Source organism: Cyprinodon variegatus, unplaced genomic scaffold (assembly GCF_000732505.1).
Source record: "Cyprinodon variegatus isolate N-32 unplaced genomic scaffold, C_variegatus-1.0 Scaffold415, whole genome shotgun sequence".
NCBI lineage: Eukaryota > Metazoa > Chordata > Actinopteri > Cyprinodontiformes > Cyprinodontidae > Cyprinodon > Cyprinodon variegatus.
The window spans coordinates 420,796-436,574 of record NW_015150868.1 but is presented as its reverse complement, the minus strand read 5'-3'; the positions used below and the strand labels follow the sequence as shown (position 1 = coordinate 436,574).

Genomic DNA, 15,779 nt, shown 5'->3' with positions numbered 1-15,779 from the left:
TCTCCAGAAGAACCAGGCTCAGTGTGAGCCTGGTTCTTCTGGAGACAGAAGCAGAGATGCTGAAGGAAACTGCTCTAACCTCTAGGCCATCACCTCCCCTTTAAATGATGGAGCGGCAACTTTTTCATCAAAATTATTCATTAACAGAAAAAAAAAAGTCCAGAGAACATGTAGAGTGGTGCCGAATGAAAAAGTTCGTTTTCCTGAAAAAAAGAAAAATGTAAATACGTTTTGAAACCTCGTAGAGGTCTAAGGATGGTGGTGAAACTGGCCGCTTGATACTAATTAGCCAAATATTTAGCTTGCAGCAGTAAATGAGGAGCTATTGCTGCAGGATTTGTTCTCAAACAATAACATTTAGTTGTAATACTTTCGTGATCATCTACAAATGGTCTGTGCATTAACTGGTTCTGCTGGAGGTTCTTATGCAATCAGCTGGTTTTCCTTAGATAGAAAACTGAATCCATTTGATTGGATGATCTGGTGAACTGGGAAGCGCCTTTAGAAGACAACTGTAGTGTGAATTTGCGCTATGGAAATAAATTAAATTGAACTGCATTGCTGGATGAAGGCAGACCTGATTCCAACATGCGAACATTTCTGCACTTTTTCTTTAAAAATGAACCTTTTATTTGTGTCCTTTAAGGTGTAAAAAAAGGTCTAAAGGTCATTTAGTTCTACCGTCATCATTATCACTGCAGACACATCCAAACCAAACGGGCAAGCTTCAACTTGCATGACAGGATCTGTTCCCAGCAGCTAGCTTCAGGTGGAAGACATTTCAACATTTCAGCACTATTCGTCTCACCGGCCTCCAAACCGAGACACTATTCAGATTTATCTCTCCAGTTCTGCTGCGCTCAGACTGTTCCTCTAAACAGGATCTTAATCTGGAGGCCTGCTTCTCCAGCAGGTGACTTTTAGGGACGACTGAAGAACCAGAAGGAAGAAGGCTTTTCTTTCTAAGGAACGTTTGAGTCTTTGGTTTCAGCTAATCAAGTTGACATATGGAAACATGGCAAAGCATCACATTCCACCATGACACCTTCTGTTCCTCGGATTCTCTTTGCTGTAAAAAGTCATGTTTAAAATGACTAGATAGATAAATAGTGATTTACAGATATTAGGTAGATATCAGGCAGAATTTAGCCTCATTTATATCAAAATTGGCATTTTATTTATGTTCTTAAGGCCTTTTTTCCCTATTTCTAATAAATCAGACATAAATGTTATAACGTTATCATCTTTTTCTGTTAAAATCCTCGGCCGTTCCTTCATCCCGTGTCTTCACTCAGGAAGCAGAACCAGAAAGTCCTGCCATCAGCTCCTTCACTTAGCACCCAGTTAATGGTTATCAGTGATGCTAATCTTTAACCACAAACTCAAAGGAAGCCGGACATCATCAGTGGGGGGGTAGGGGGTGGGGGGTTGCTTTGGGCGCAGGGGTCAAATTGCCCTTTTTGCTCTAGGGCCAAAAAAGTGCCAAGCCAACCAAATCTGTTAAGCACTGGATGGACGGGGGGGCGTCTACCGGAACATTCTGACATCTGCTGATGCATCGGAACCACTTCTGGATCCTGAACAGAACTTATTGAACAAATAATTCGATTTGTAAATTCTCTCTGACTGTACAGTCTCTAAAGCATATTCGGTCTTAACGTTAATATCCTGTTGAAGCATATTTTATGTTTTCATATGCAATAAATCATTGTTTGTGGAATTATTCCTCTTTGTTGAGTCTCTATTTGCCCTAAACCTGGATTTTCTTTTGTCTGGTTCTGCCTCGGAATGAGGCATCCGACTACCTGGACCATATCGGGTTCCTAACAACATGCTCCTTTTCCCAGACTCCTGTAATAAAATCAGGGCAGGCGGGGCCCAGCGTTCAGGATGTTACAGCGGAGGAGAGTAGCTGTATGGATCTGAGCCAGAGCTGTCAGCCGTCACACAGCGCAGCAGCATCGTGTCTTTATTTCACTCTGATTGTGCTTTTCCCATAGTTTGGCAGTGATGTATGAAAAAATCAATTACATCACAAAGTTAAAGGAGCTGCTGTGGCTTCATGAAGCCGTTAGAGTCCCGGTGTGGCAGCGAGGAAAAACCCCAACAGGTCAAACATGCTGATGGAAACCAGCCTGGGCCATTTCCCTCAACTTCTCCCTGTTTTACATCACTTTTGGTCATATTTACACAGAATCAGACCCAAACCTGCAAATGTAGGAAAACGCTTGAAAGGTTTTTAGAATTGAGCTGAAAATAAGACGACGCTTTATATAGAATGAAATCTCCCCTTGATTTGTTTTTTTTTTTTTTTTTACATATTCTATAGTGCAATGTTCATCAGAAAGGATGACAAGATAATGATTTTAAATAAACAGATCAACAGACCATAATCACTGATTTACAAAATGTTTTCAGCTCTTTTTAACGCTTTTTCAAAGTGACCGTAACAACAAACAGACGTATTCCAGGGAGGAAGAGAAAGTCTCTGAATCTATAGAATAATAGTTTCCTCTAAATGAACATTTTATGTGCAGAGGCTGTACAGCTGCTTTTATTCTGTATCTAACTTCAACTTAAAACCACTAATTTTCCTCTTTTTGCTGCTGTAAACACCAGAATTTACCCATCGTGGGACATTAAAGTGATTTCTATTTAATTCTATGGTGAAGATTCTCAGTCATCCAGGTCAAAGTCATTCCAAAAAGTTAAAAACAATCCACTGGACTTTGTTTCCAAGTTTGAAGACGTTTAGCTTCCCATCTAGGAAGCTTTTCAATTGAAAATGTCAGAAATAACATTGAGTTCCAGGTTTTATACAGCAGCCCAGCAAAGCCTTGCTTTGACTTAGTAAACATGCAAATTGACCCGAAACGTCTTCAAAATTAGACGTTTTTTTTTCCTTTTTGGAATGACTATGACCTGGATTCACCAGCGATAGAATAGAAAAGTATTTCCGAAAAGTTAAAAGTCCACTACACTTTGTTTCCAAGTTTGAAGACGTTTCAGGAGGACCCTTTAAATTAGCATGTTTCCTAAAACAAAGCAAGGCTTTGTTGGGCTGCAGCATAAAGCCTGGAACTAAACGCTATTTCTGACATTTTCAATTGAAAAAGCTTCCTGGATGGGAAGCAAAACATCTTCAAACTTGGAAACAAAGTCCAGCGGATTGATTTTTAACTTTTTGGAAATTCTATTCTATTCTTTTCTATTCTAAAAACACATTTAGATTAAATAAATATCATTTGAAAGAAATTTGCGGTCTGATAATTTCAGGTCACATTCATTCAGCAGTGTTCTTTTTCTCTTCTCCCCTCTGGCATTTTCTGCTTGTTGGGGGCAGGAAAGCACATGACAATATGTGGGTAAGAAAAGCAGGAAAGAATGGAGGGGGGGGCTTCTTGAGTAAGCAATCCATTCACACTATCATAAATCACAAGCGGCCAAACACGCATCTCCTCTCTTCTCTCTGAGCCATCAGGTCTCTGTCCTTTTCATCACAGTCACTCTCCTTCCACCAACACCTCCCTGTCCGAGGCTCTCTGCACACTGCAGGTAAAATGAGGAAGGAAGCAGAGGGAGCGCGAGGCGACGTGACGCGGCGCCCTTTTTGACTCCATCTCTGTTAGCTTTTCCATTCCAACTCACACACACACCCACACACACACACACACACGCGCGTTTGTGCCCAGGTCTGCAGCCCTTGGACACCTCTGAGAGCCGCAGACATCCTTCACATTTACAACGCAGATAATGACTGATGTGACCGTGGAGCGTGGGATGAGGGACACGTCGGAGACGCGGCGGAGGTTTACCTGCTCTCTGCCTGCTGGCTCCTCTCCTGCTGATTGGTCACCCGCGCCGGACGCAGCGTGTTCTGGACGCCGACGGGCAGCATCCACTGCACTTACGATGGGAAAACCAATCCTCGTTTATTTGGACGCAGCATTTTTTGTTCTTTTATTATTGATTTCCGCCAATTTGACCGTTTTTGCTTCTTTCGTTGATTTGCTTGAACAATATTAGCAGTTAGACTCGGTTTCCTGCTCTACCATCGACCATTGAAACTCACCCCTGACCTCTAATGAAATACTATAGTTATTATTTAGTTGCATTTCTTACTGTCTGTCTATAAAATAGATCTGCTATAGAAACCAGCAGCCCGCAGCCTGATCCGCGCCTCTTTTTACTTCCTTACCTTTAGAAAAAGGAAGATTTGGGAAAATTCAGACGCATGGCGCAGGGTCGCTCCCCACCCCCACCTATCTGCACATTCAAACCGTCCTTAACCAGAACTGCGACCAATGATTAACCCGTTTTTTATTCCTTTAGTCCTTATTGTAGAACAGTTCGGGGAGCAGAGCAAACCTTAGAGGACACTGTGAGGCATTGAAGGAAGAAGCGCGATCAGAAATCAGTGTTTTGTTTCTCTGATGCATGAAGCCAAAGCAGCTCTCCTCTATGATGCTGCTCTTCTGGTTCTCTGAATAATCCACCTAAACATGCCTCTACTAAAGCACCCAGAAGGACCAGAACCTCCTGGATTCGTCGGTATGACTCCTACTTTTCTCCACCTCGAATATTTGACGGTTTTATATTCCCTGACGTCTCGGAATGTTACCTTGTAGATTTTTATTCCTTTTGTGCTCAGTTGGCCGCTGGCGGCTCGGCAGCGTGGATTGATCCTGACCCAAGTGGAGGACTCCCAGTGTGCGAGAGAGGAAATAAGGGTTTTGAAGGGGTGGTGGAGGCGCTCCTCTGTGGTTAGGACGGTTCACGGCAACCTGCGTGTCCATCCTGCACACAGATCCCCACAAAGCTTTTGTTATCGCGATGAGAGGACTCAAAAAAGGAAAACATGCTCCGTATTCAGCTTCTCCACTCAGACAGGGAAATGTGACTTCTTCAGGTATCGGATGCCAAAACATTACAATGAAAACCGCAAATTGCATTAAATATGCAAGGAGGGATTGAGTGTGCCTCTGATTTCCGTTTGCACTTGTTAGTTTGGGCCTTTTACGAAGAATGGTGTCTGAGTGGCTTCCATTGCTTGGCGCTGACCGTGTCGCTTTAACTGTAGTTCATAGCAAATATTTGGAGATCAAATCAATCTTTAAGACGTGCACTTGGCTTTGAATTCATTCTGTCACTTTCTCTAATATCTGCCCACGCGTATAGACAGGCCCAGTGCCACGCGCGCACCCCCTCACACACCGACACAAAGAAATCCACTGAGAAGATCGGTCAACAAGGAGGAAGTAAATGAAGAGAAAAATCTCCAGCAAAGCGAAACGATTTGGTTTATTTTCGTTTAGATTTTAGGAAGAACAGCCGAGCAGTAATTTAACCCCCGGTCTGCTTTCCTCCTGGAGTTATTTCCGGCTCAAATGGCTCCAGCTTCCCGGCCTTTCCCAGACAGGGACCGATAACAGCGGCTTAACGCGGGGCTCCTCCTTCAGCTGCAGTTGCTCCGGTTTTACGAGCTTTGAGTCAGAATGTCGCTAAGATGATTATAAATTACCAAAGATGCTTTCTATTGATTTTTTTTTGCCGACTGGTGAGTCATTTCCGCGTAAAGGGGAGATAGGGAAGCGGCCGACTGGCGCGTGGAGCAAGAAACTCCATGTCTGCAAAATTGTAAGATAATAATAATAATAAAATTAATACATACTAGTACTAATAATAATAATAATAATGTTTGACTGTTTTAGTCTGTCCGGTTTTTAAGGGTTAGAGGGCTGCAGGTTTACGGCCGGAGCGGTGATGTGATTCTTTGTTTAATCTCTTAAAATAATCCTTATTATTATTATTATTATTATTATTATTATTATTATTATTATTATTATTATTAATTTTATAGGCAGTCAAAAACAGCAGAAGAGGTAAAATCTTCGTTTTCAGTCATTTTCATGATATTTTCTCGAGGTATTTTCAGTTTTACATTTTTTTAACACTTCAATAAAGAAAGTCTTGTTCGTTTGAAGTTGAGTAAATTTAACATAGTTTATCTGATGTATTTTCTTCTTTTTTCAAACTATTTTTTCCTTTTTCCTTGTCTTTTGCGCACATTAGTCAGACCTAACGCAGTGAGTAACTGTCTTGGATTTTTGGCATAGAGCTGCTGACATGTTCTAACCGAAAGAACTGCTCATTATACACAACAAAACCTGACTTTTACTCTCTTCTGTTGTCAGACGATTATTTATTTATACGGAGAAATTTAGATTTTAATAAATAACATATTAAACGTAAAAACTCAGCAAAAAAGTATTCAAGAATATGTCAATACTTTGCAGGGTGGGCAAAAAAAAAGACTAAAAATAAACCACTCAAGCCAACAATATGGCTGCCGGTCTAAACGGTTAGTGGAGCAATTCTCCGGATTTAAATGCCCTTCTTCAGCGCATCTACTCCTGTTTATCTGACCTTAAGCTTTAATATAAATATGTATAAAATCACAATCATAGGTAAAGTGACGACTAACTAATAAAGTAAACACGAATCAAAAGAAGGAGAAAAAAAAAACACACAATACTGCCTCCGGAGCTAAAAGCACAGGTTTAGCCTCCATCCACCAAAACATCTACTGAAATCTGTCACCTTTCACAAGAAGAACCAACAAAGACAGAAAAGATTTCAATAAATGATGCATCATTCGGTGAAGCACAAGCTGAAGAAGAGCGACCACATTGCGGATGTTGGAAACTATTTTTACTTCAGTTTCATAAACGATCTGGTGGCTGCAGTGATGCTTCGCTCCACCTGGGGAGACATTTTATGCCAACCTTACGGGCTTCATTGCATTTATAGGAAACTAAGAGCTTCAATTAAAACAAAGAGTGAGAGTTTGCAGGTGGATAACAAGCTGCCATCCATCCACCCATTCATCCATCCATAATATAATTCAATATGATGTATTAATATGTATTTTTTCCCAATTAAACGCATTGATCCAATGTTTTGTGTCCTTTTCTGTTCTTTCACTGCAAAAAAATCTCAATCTAAATAAGTCATTTTTTCTTCAAGTAAGTGCATTTTGTCTTGAATTGAGGAGGTAAGTGAGACACGTTGAGAATGGAAAAATACAATTTACATTTAAAATAAGAAAAAAAAAAAATGTAGCATTGTCTTACTTCAAGTGCTTATTATCTAATTATCTTATTTTAAGAGTAAAAATAATAAATCCTTTGGCAGATCATCTTATTTATCCACTCAAATTAGGGAGAAAATACACTTAATTTAAGATTTTTTTTATTTGTTTTTAGATGTTTTTGCACTGACTTTGCACCACCTGCTTCTGCACACCCACGCGCCACACACGCATCACGCGCTCCACGGTGAGTTATGAGGTTAGCCGATGAAATTATGTTTACTCCCGCCCCCATTTCGCTCTGCTAGCAGGCTAAAAATGGAACCAGATCACACATGTGCTGGATAGAAATATTTGCCAATAAACAGACAATAAAAGAAACAATGGGGGGGCGGGGGGGGGGGTCCTTTTTTTCACCTTTTCTATTATTATTTTACCCTCCGTGCATTTTTTTTATTTTATTTTTTGCAGTCTGACAAAAGGAGCTGAGCTACACCAAAGATACTGGATGTTGACACAAATAATAGTGAAAAGCTGCATCTCGGTCTGACAGGGAGTCACTATTAGTAACGGAAATAAAAATACAGAAATAATAAAAGAAAGTGAAATAAACTTTGAGAATACTCTGTTAAAATGGGTTGATACAGATATGAAGAAACCTTAATGTCCCCAGTTGGACAACAGCTCATTTTTACCTCACTTCACAGGTTTAGCTGAGCTTGTGCAGCAATATTAGCACAATTATCCTGCATGTTGGTGAGTTAAGCAGAGTTTCCTGGAGATTGCTGTCGTTTGCTTCTCTGTGCAGTAAATTTCAGCAGCTTCCTTTAATAGGTCACTGCAGTAATTTAAGAACCTAAGCTGATTAGGTAGGCGAGAGCAATGGAGGAAATGGGGAAGACCGAGAGTATTAATCAAGAGTGGGAAAAAATGGGGGGAAAGTATGTGAATGATTGGGGGGGGAGCAACACAGCAACAACTTAGCTGGAGCAGAGCGAAGGTAAGAGAGCTGCAGCGGTTCTTCCACCTCCGTCTGCTGTATCATCGCTCCATCGGCCGTCATTTCCCCCCCCCCAGCGCTGCTGGAACTGATGATTTATCGCGGGCTGCGCCATAAACAACAGCTCTCCTTCACAAAATCACAATGGCAGCCGCGGCCGCACGCTGACACCCTGCCTCACTATAAATCAGGAGAAGTAGCTGGCTGCAAGGGGGGAGGGAGGGGAGGGAGGGGGTGAGGGAGAGGGGGGAGGACTCCAGCGATAGAGAGATGTGGAGGCAAACGGGAGCTGATGGGAGAAAGATGGAGAAGAACATCCAAGATAGAAACAGCCATCGGCTAACTTCTCCCTCCCTTATTGCAGGCTGCTGTATCTCCTCCACCTATAAACAATGGCTGATGATGACGGGTGTGTGTGTGTGTGAGTGTGTGTGTGTGGGGGGGGGGGGGGGGCGTGATGTGTAAACAACACGACAGCCACATGCACCATGAGGAAACACGGCGAAAGATGAGGATTTGGGGGCATATTTACCAAGTTGTTAGAACAGCCCGTGATTCAGTGGGTGGGATGCGGGCGAAGGCGGCGCGGCGCACAGGAAGAAGAAGAAGAAGAAGAAGTGGGCTCTCCCCCCATGCAGTCCCTGTTCCTTCCGCAGTACTCCCGGTGTCCACAGCGACCCGCAAGACGCACACCCGTCCAAATTTGTTTGATTGCAGCCTCCTTCTCACTTTTCTCCTGCTCTCTCTCTCTCTGTTGGCGTTTCCCGGTGTCTTCTCTTCTTCCCCCTCTCTCTCTCTTTCTCTCTCTCTCTCTTCATCCCCCCCCCCCTCCTCCGCTGCCGAGGGGGGGCTCTATATTTTTTTTAAAGGACAGTTGAATTTTCCACGTCAGGCACACACGCACACTTGGAGCAAAGCGACATCCTGTCCGTTATATTCCCAGCGAATCCATATCGCTTCTGCAACCTCTGCATTAATTATTTAATGAAGCACATGACGTGGTGGCCATGACGGGGGTCTGGGGGGGTGGGGGGGTGCAACCATGAGTCTTTCCGTGCACTGGGACCCACCCGCATACATGCACACAGTTTGGGACAAAAATGAAATGGAAAAAAAAAGAGAAAACAAAGGCAGAGCTCTGTGCTCACCTCCGGCTTTTAGATTTAAACTGTGAGATAAATTTGGCAAATAAAAATTATAATAATTTTATAAAACGATCACCACCAGTGAGTTTTTTCGTTAGTAAAATGGTCGCTTGCATCACAATCATCTCTGTCTGCAAAATAATTCAATTTTTATTCAGTAGTTTTATCTTCCCTTGATTTGAGCAGGTAAATATGACTGATTTACTAATTAAAATAACGGCTATTTCAAATGCACAGTACCTAACTATTTTACTTTAAGGAAACAAATATTTAATTCGACAACACATACGTTTTTATTTGCCAAATTAAGGGTAAATAAAGTTATTTAAAATGTATTTTTAGACCAGTGCATATTTTCCGTCGCTCTGCATTTAAATGATTCCTTCTGAACCCGATTTCTTTATAAAAATGATTCTAGTTAAAGGAAATTATAGGCAACTATTTACTTGACACAGCGGCAATAATTTAGCTGTTTTTTTCCGATGTCAATTTAAGCAAAACTGAATAATAAAAATAACAATAATAAAAATCCCGAGATATGAAAATAAACAAAATAAAATAAAATGTCGAAGTAGGTAAAACGGAGGCTTTCAGATTTTTACCATTCGAGGTGGAAAGAAGAAAATATCATAAACTCATTTTCAGAATGACTAAAAAGCAGCTTTTAAATGTCATTTATTTCCTTTAGTCTATTGACAGAAATAAATCAAAGTCTTTTGTTTGAAGTAAAATCTCCCACAAAATCGCTTTCTGCTAAGAATGATTTCTACAGATATAGAGGTGTGTTTATGTGGGTGAGGGAAATTTGGTAAAGAAAAAAAAGAAACAGCAGCTGAGTATGAAATAAAGTGAAACAAAGACAGTATGTCAGATTAACAGAGAGAGAGAAGGACACCGAGGAGGCAGAAGGAACCAGAGGCCAACAAAAGGACCCTGGATCCCTTCTGGCGCGCGAGCCTCTGCAGGCAGAACAATAGAGCGCGAGACCTGAAGAAAAGGCTGAGCCCGTTAACCTGTGATGGGAGCAGAGAAACAAACACTTCAAGGTCAAAGCAGTGGAAGATTTTAGGAGCCGAAAATATCACCGCGCAACGAGCTTTTCCTTCAGCCTCCCTGAATCAGATTAAACTCCTGTGGTTTGTTACATTTAAAAGGAAAAGAGAGAAAAAGAGAAACAATCGATGGAATCTATTAGCCGGGATATGAAGAAAAACAAAAACAATTTGATTTTTGATCAGAAAATCTTAAATCTGATGCATCAATTAAATCTCTGAGAATGAAAAAAACAATATAATAGAATAAAGATGGATTTAAACCCGCATTAAGCTGGAATGACAAGAAAAAANATATATCATATCAGGCAACAAATAGAGGATCTTGGAATCTTCTTTGTGCCTGAACGCACCAATTTGGGGGGCAGAGTCTTTTTGTTTAAAGTTCACAGAGAGGAATGCTATTTCTCGTTCCCCTTCATATTGTTCTCCATTTTCGATACATGCTCAAAGAAAAGAAAATGAAAATTAATACGAGAGCCGCACCTCCCAAAAGAAGCCATTCGTCTTGTTGATTATCTATTTGGTTGTCAAGGCTTGAGCTATTGCACCGGCCCGTTCCTTTTCCGTAATGTCTGAAAAAAAAAATAGAAAAAGAAAAACGTGTGTACATAATACTGCTCCAACATATATAGATGGGTGAGGTTAAATCTACAAAATTAAACCCGTTTAAGCGTTGGAATATATTTTTTCTGCGCTTTTAGGCTGAGGGAATAGAAGATCTATGGTGTTTGGGGGGGAGGAGGGACATACATGTCCAAGCTGCGTTAGAGCCGCGCGTTGGAGCTTCTGCTAAATTAGGTGGAGAACCGGAGAAAAACGGAAAGACGGCTTGTGATTTAAAATGAGATTACAGGATGTAATGTAGCAGGATCACTCCTGGCCGGAACAGATAAATCATCGCAGCCACATCATCTCTGCAGACAGCTTTGCAGGCAAAAACCAACACTTGGATTATATGAAATTATTTAATGGGACAAATATTTATCCCAGCGCTTAAACCCTATAAGAGTGGATGTGAAAAGAAAAAAAAATAAAGGTATTTTTTTCTGAAAAAAGGGGGAAAATCTAAATCTAACAATAGAAATACAATCCCGCAAAAATCAGGAAGCAGCAACGACCCTATAGGTGATGATCCCGCTTTATAAGAGAAATAAACATTGAATAAACTGGAAAAATTACACGTTCAGTCGTTTATTTATATTTCTGGTCTATTTACACAGAACATAAAGCTTGACACTGGATGAACAGAGAAGAGCATCGGTTGGTAACACATGTTCAATGGAGACAGCATCTGTTTCCAAACATTTGTAGAATCATATCATAGCGGGGGAATTAAAAAAAAAATCAGATGTGGAAAAATAAAAGAATACGATGGTAAAATTAGGGGAAATAAACAAATTACCCTGTATTGAATAATATCACCCATATTAGCTTAAAAAAATCCTTAGATGACATATTTTGTTTAAATCCAACATAAAATGAAAGAAAGGAGCTGAGTTTTACCTCTTCATGTCATTAAAAGCCTGAAAACCGGTCACTTCATAAACAAGCAGAAATAACAAACATATATATATAATATACCATAAAACATAGTATATATATTTATAGATATATATATTATTTACAAGTGAGGTAATAAGTAATACATTATTTAGTGCTGTGTTTTGTACAGTTTGTACGATGATTTGGTGTGCGCTGCAAAAGCGAGCTGGAAATAGGTAAACATGGCTTAAATTTAGTGTTTTTAACCTTAATATGAGGATTTTCCTATGAGTATTTTTACACTTAAAATAAGATAATTAGTTAATATGCACTTGAAATAACAGAATGCATTGTTTTCTTATTTTAAATGTAAATTGTCTCCCTTTCCTCCTCAATTCAAGAAGAAATGCACTTTTACTTTTTTTGCAGTGTGATTATTAATGTCTTGTGGGCAACTTCCATATTTAGTATGAGCTGGAAAATGCTTATTTATATATAGGCAGCGCCTGCAGCATGTAGAACATCATAACCGGACCAGTTATCCTTCCACACCAGTCTAAGCAAAGCCAACAGAGAACCGTTTATCAATCAATACTGACTTCAAAAATAACATGTTTAAAATCCACATTCTGCCAACAAGCAAGTCATGAAAACCGACTTCAAACTTCTAGCAGCGTTGAAGCGACCCGCCTGTCGGCTTCTACCTGCGGATACAAAAAATTGTTTATTTAGAATTAAAGTTTTTGCAGTATATATGTACTTAAATCTGTACTTTTATATGTACTTATATGTATATATATCAACTTCTTGGATCAGTGAGCCTTAGTAGAATTCAATCAGGTTGGTTCCATCAATAATTAACTTCGCTTTAAACAAACAGACGCAGCAAAAACGTTTCTTTGTGAAAAAAAGGATGACCGGAACAGCGACCACACATTATTATCATTATTATTGTATCTAAATCTAATTTATTTTCCTTTTCTGTCTTTCTTTTCAAATGGATGGAAAATTTGCAGTAAAAAAAAAAATAATATATATATTTTTTGTCACTCTTGAAGAAACTTTGCATTGTTGGAGAGACGGTTTAACATGTTAATTTCCTGGATTCCTTCTAAGGTCCTCTTGCATCAGTTGGTCTGCTTATAGATCCCAGTCACTATCCCTCCGCTAAGTAAAACAGAGCAGATAAATAGGTAATAACCTCCCTGAAAACAATTCAACAGCTTTAGATTTGTGGTGGATATTTTTTCAAATCCCACATGGTCCATTACTGAAATGAAAAATAATTTCTCATTAGTGTTTTCTAATCTGGTTGCCCTGTTTTTAGAGATTCAAAAATGTTGTCATTGTTAACTTTATATCAGAGCATTCAACATCCTACCTAATCTACTCCACAGAAACTTCCTGAAGGTCAGTTTTTACCCTTAGTTTGATTTAAAGAAGGCTCTTTAACCTTTTCTCTTTAGCAAATAGCTCCTTAAATTGTCTTCTTAATATTGTATTAAATTGTCCAATCAAAAAGCTGCTATCGCTCAAAGACGATGCCTAAATATATGATAATAAGCAGAATGCATCCTCTAATTCCAGCCAGACTGATGCTGTGAAACATGCACAGCAGAGAAGGTTAATCCAGTAACACCAACACGCTCAGAGGGCTAATGCTCCATTATTAGTCATTCAGGCCACAGAAGCATATTTATCACTCACATGTAACAGTGTTATAACAAACCAGTTCAGGTCTCAGCTTCAGCTTTGATTGCACGAGAATATGTGTTGTTAAAAGAAGGAGAAGAGACCAAAATGCACATTATTTCAATCTGTGTCAAACTGGGATCTGATGCGGAATGAACTGGTTCGAACAGTCCGCCTCTCTTTAATCACCTAGAAACATGAAATACGGATCAGCCCAACAGAGCGGCCTCCTCAAAGAAGCTGTGCACGCGCCTGTTGCACTTGGCAGCCATTATCTGACTCCAGCTTTTTAATGCTTAATAGATGAGAGCTTTTAAAAATCTCCCAGAGCCTCTCTCTTCTGCGCACACATCCACAGCCACTCTCTGCCATATATCTCAGTGAAGACCTTCTCCTGCAGCACGCGCGCCTGGGCTCTGACCTCCTCAGCTCCTCGCGCTCTCCAGAATAATAAATTTCTCTGGCACCGCGTGGATGCAACGAGCCAAAGGGGGGGGAAATGCGGGCGATTTGTCTGATAATTAGCAAACCACTACGAGACTCTGTGGGCCAAAGATCAGCGTGTGTGGGAGCGAGAGGCGATCGGAATTCATTCTGCCTTCCTGGAACTCAACACAGGAGTCACCTGAGCAGCTACATCCCTTTACCCGTGCATAAAGTCTGACGTGCAAGACAGTGGCCGCGTGCATCGAGTGAACTCCTGCAGCATTTAGCTTCCTGTTTGCAGCTGTTGTTAAAAGCTTCATCAGGAGCAGATCATCCTAACAGACAGAGAGCATGCTCCCCCTTCACCTGCCGGCTGACTCCCTGCCTCCTTTCTTCAACTCACAGTGATGTGAAAGAACGAGGCAGGGAGTCTGCAGAGTCTTCTTGTTCACAATGCAGCTCATGGCCTACATGTTTCTGTTGTTCTTTGGTTTTCTCTATGAAAGTAAAATCAATAATTCTCATCAACAAATTAATATTCTGTATCATTTTAGATCCCAACAAAAGACGCTCACTTTGTTTTATGGGATATTTGACAAAAACACCTTGTTGCACAAAGTGGATCTCAGAGAAAGCGAATAAAAAAGTTTTATCTTCCTAAATTAGGTTATGTCTACAAATGATCTGATAGTTTGGTCCAAATAACCCAAATAATCCTGGACTCCATATATGGTCAGAAGCCATGGTTTAACATCTGTGTAGCATTGTTTTACCAACTCACCATATGATTGATGCAAAGACAAATAAATGGTGACAATATCATTTAAACTTAAATGTAAATTACTAACCTGAATACATTTAAGAACTGTAAATTTTCCTCTTCAACAAAGAGAGAAGTTTCATCTGTGAGAAAAATTTCAGATGCTATAAAAAATCAGCTATTAATTTACAAATTTCCAACAAAAGAAGTATAGACCGCACATTTATCTGTAAAAATCCAAAGTTCTTTGGTAAAATAACAAACTTGCAGGTAAAAAATTACCACTTTATAAATAACTGACCAAAAATGTACAGGTAAACATAAAAACTTTAACACCCCCTGAAGGAGCTGTTACACTCCTTACCAGTTGGTGGCAGTAATTCACCACCTACCATTAAACCAGAAAACGAGAAGCAAGAAAAAAAAGCATAACACTGAAAACTCAGCAATATGTATTAAGTGTCATATTTATGAGAATAAAAAAACACAAATTTATGAGATTATAAGGATCCAAATTTAGTAGGAAAGGGTAGAAAAATTATGAGAATAATGCTTAAATTTACGAGAAAAAAACATGCAAATGTACAAATTATAAACATTCATATTTATCTTAACATTAATTGTTACTGTAAAAACTTCCATCAGGAGGCCATTGTACCATCTTAAGGGCTGGTTATCCTCCCTCAGCAGTGCGTCACAGTTAGCTTGTCGCAGGTATGATGCAGATATTTTTGATTTATGCCCAATATTGAAGCGTGGTCTGCGCTGTGTTATTCAACGCCACAACGCAAGAGGGACAATCAGGAACTAGATAGGATTGTGGGTGTCTGTGTGTCGGTTTGAGGTTGTTAGCTGCCTACAACCCCTCATTCAACGCCGAATGACACACGTTTCATCCTTGAGTGTTTTCGCCATAGACTGGCCGTGGCGCTTCGTGCTTTGGCTTCGGGTGCAAACCAACAGACCGTCGCACAGAGCTACAAACTAGCGTCCTGCACGGTGATAGTGTCCGAGGCGTGCCAGGTGTTGTGGATGGCGCTACAGCCACAGTTTCTGCCATTAGGCAGAAAATACGAATAATGTAGAGCAGGTGTAGAATTGACCAATCAGAGGCCTGCTTTCTCTCCTC

The 15,779-nt window shown here is 40.2% G+C and overlaps 1 protein-coding gene across 6 annotated transcripts in view; it reads right to left on the bottom strand.

The window, feature by feature from the left end:
- Window positions 1-15,779, bottom strand: part of LOC107093236 (homeobox protein Hox-B3a) — a 41,626-nt gene that overhangs the window by 22,409 nt on the left and 3,438 nt on the right. Inside the window, exons 1-2 of one of the 6 annotated variants that reach the window (XM_015388162.1) lie at window positions 8,623-8,905; window positions 4,622-4,797 (exon numbers count right to left, since the gene is read on the bottom strand). The exons of 1 other annotated variant lie outside the window; for it this stretch is intronic. The gene's annotated coding sequence lies outside the window, so the exon portion shown is untranslated. Of the gene's footprint in view, window positions 1-3,815; window positions 3,953-4,621; window positions 5,130-7,785; window positions 7,947-8,622; window positions 8,906-15,779 lie in introns of those variants that run through there. 4 more of the 6 variants (XM_015388157.1, XM_015388168.1, XM_015388160.1 and 1 more) reach the window with 4 other exon arrangements.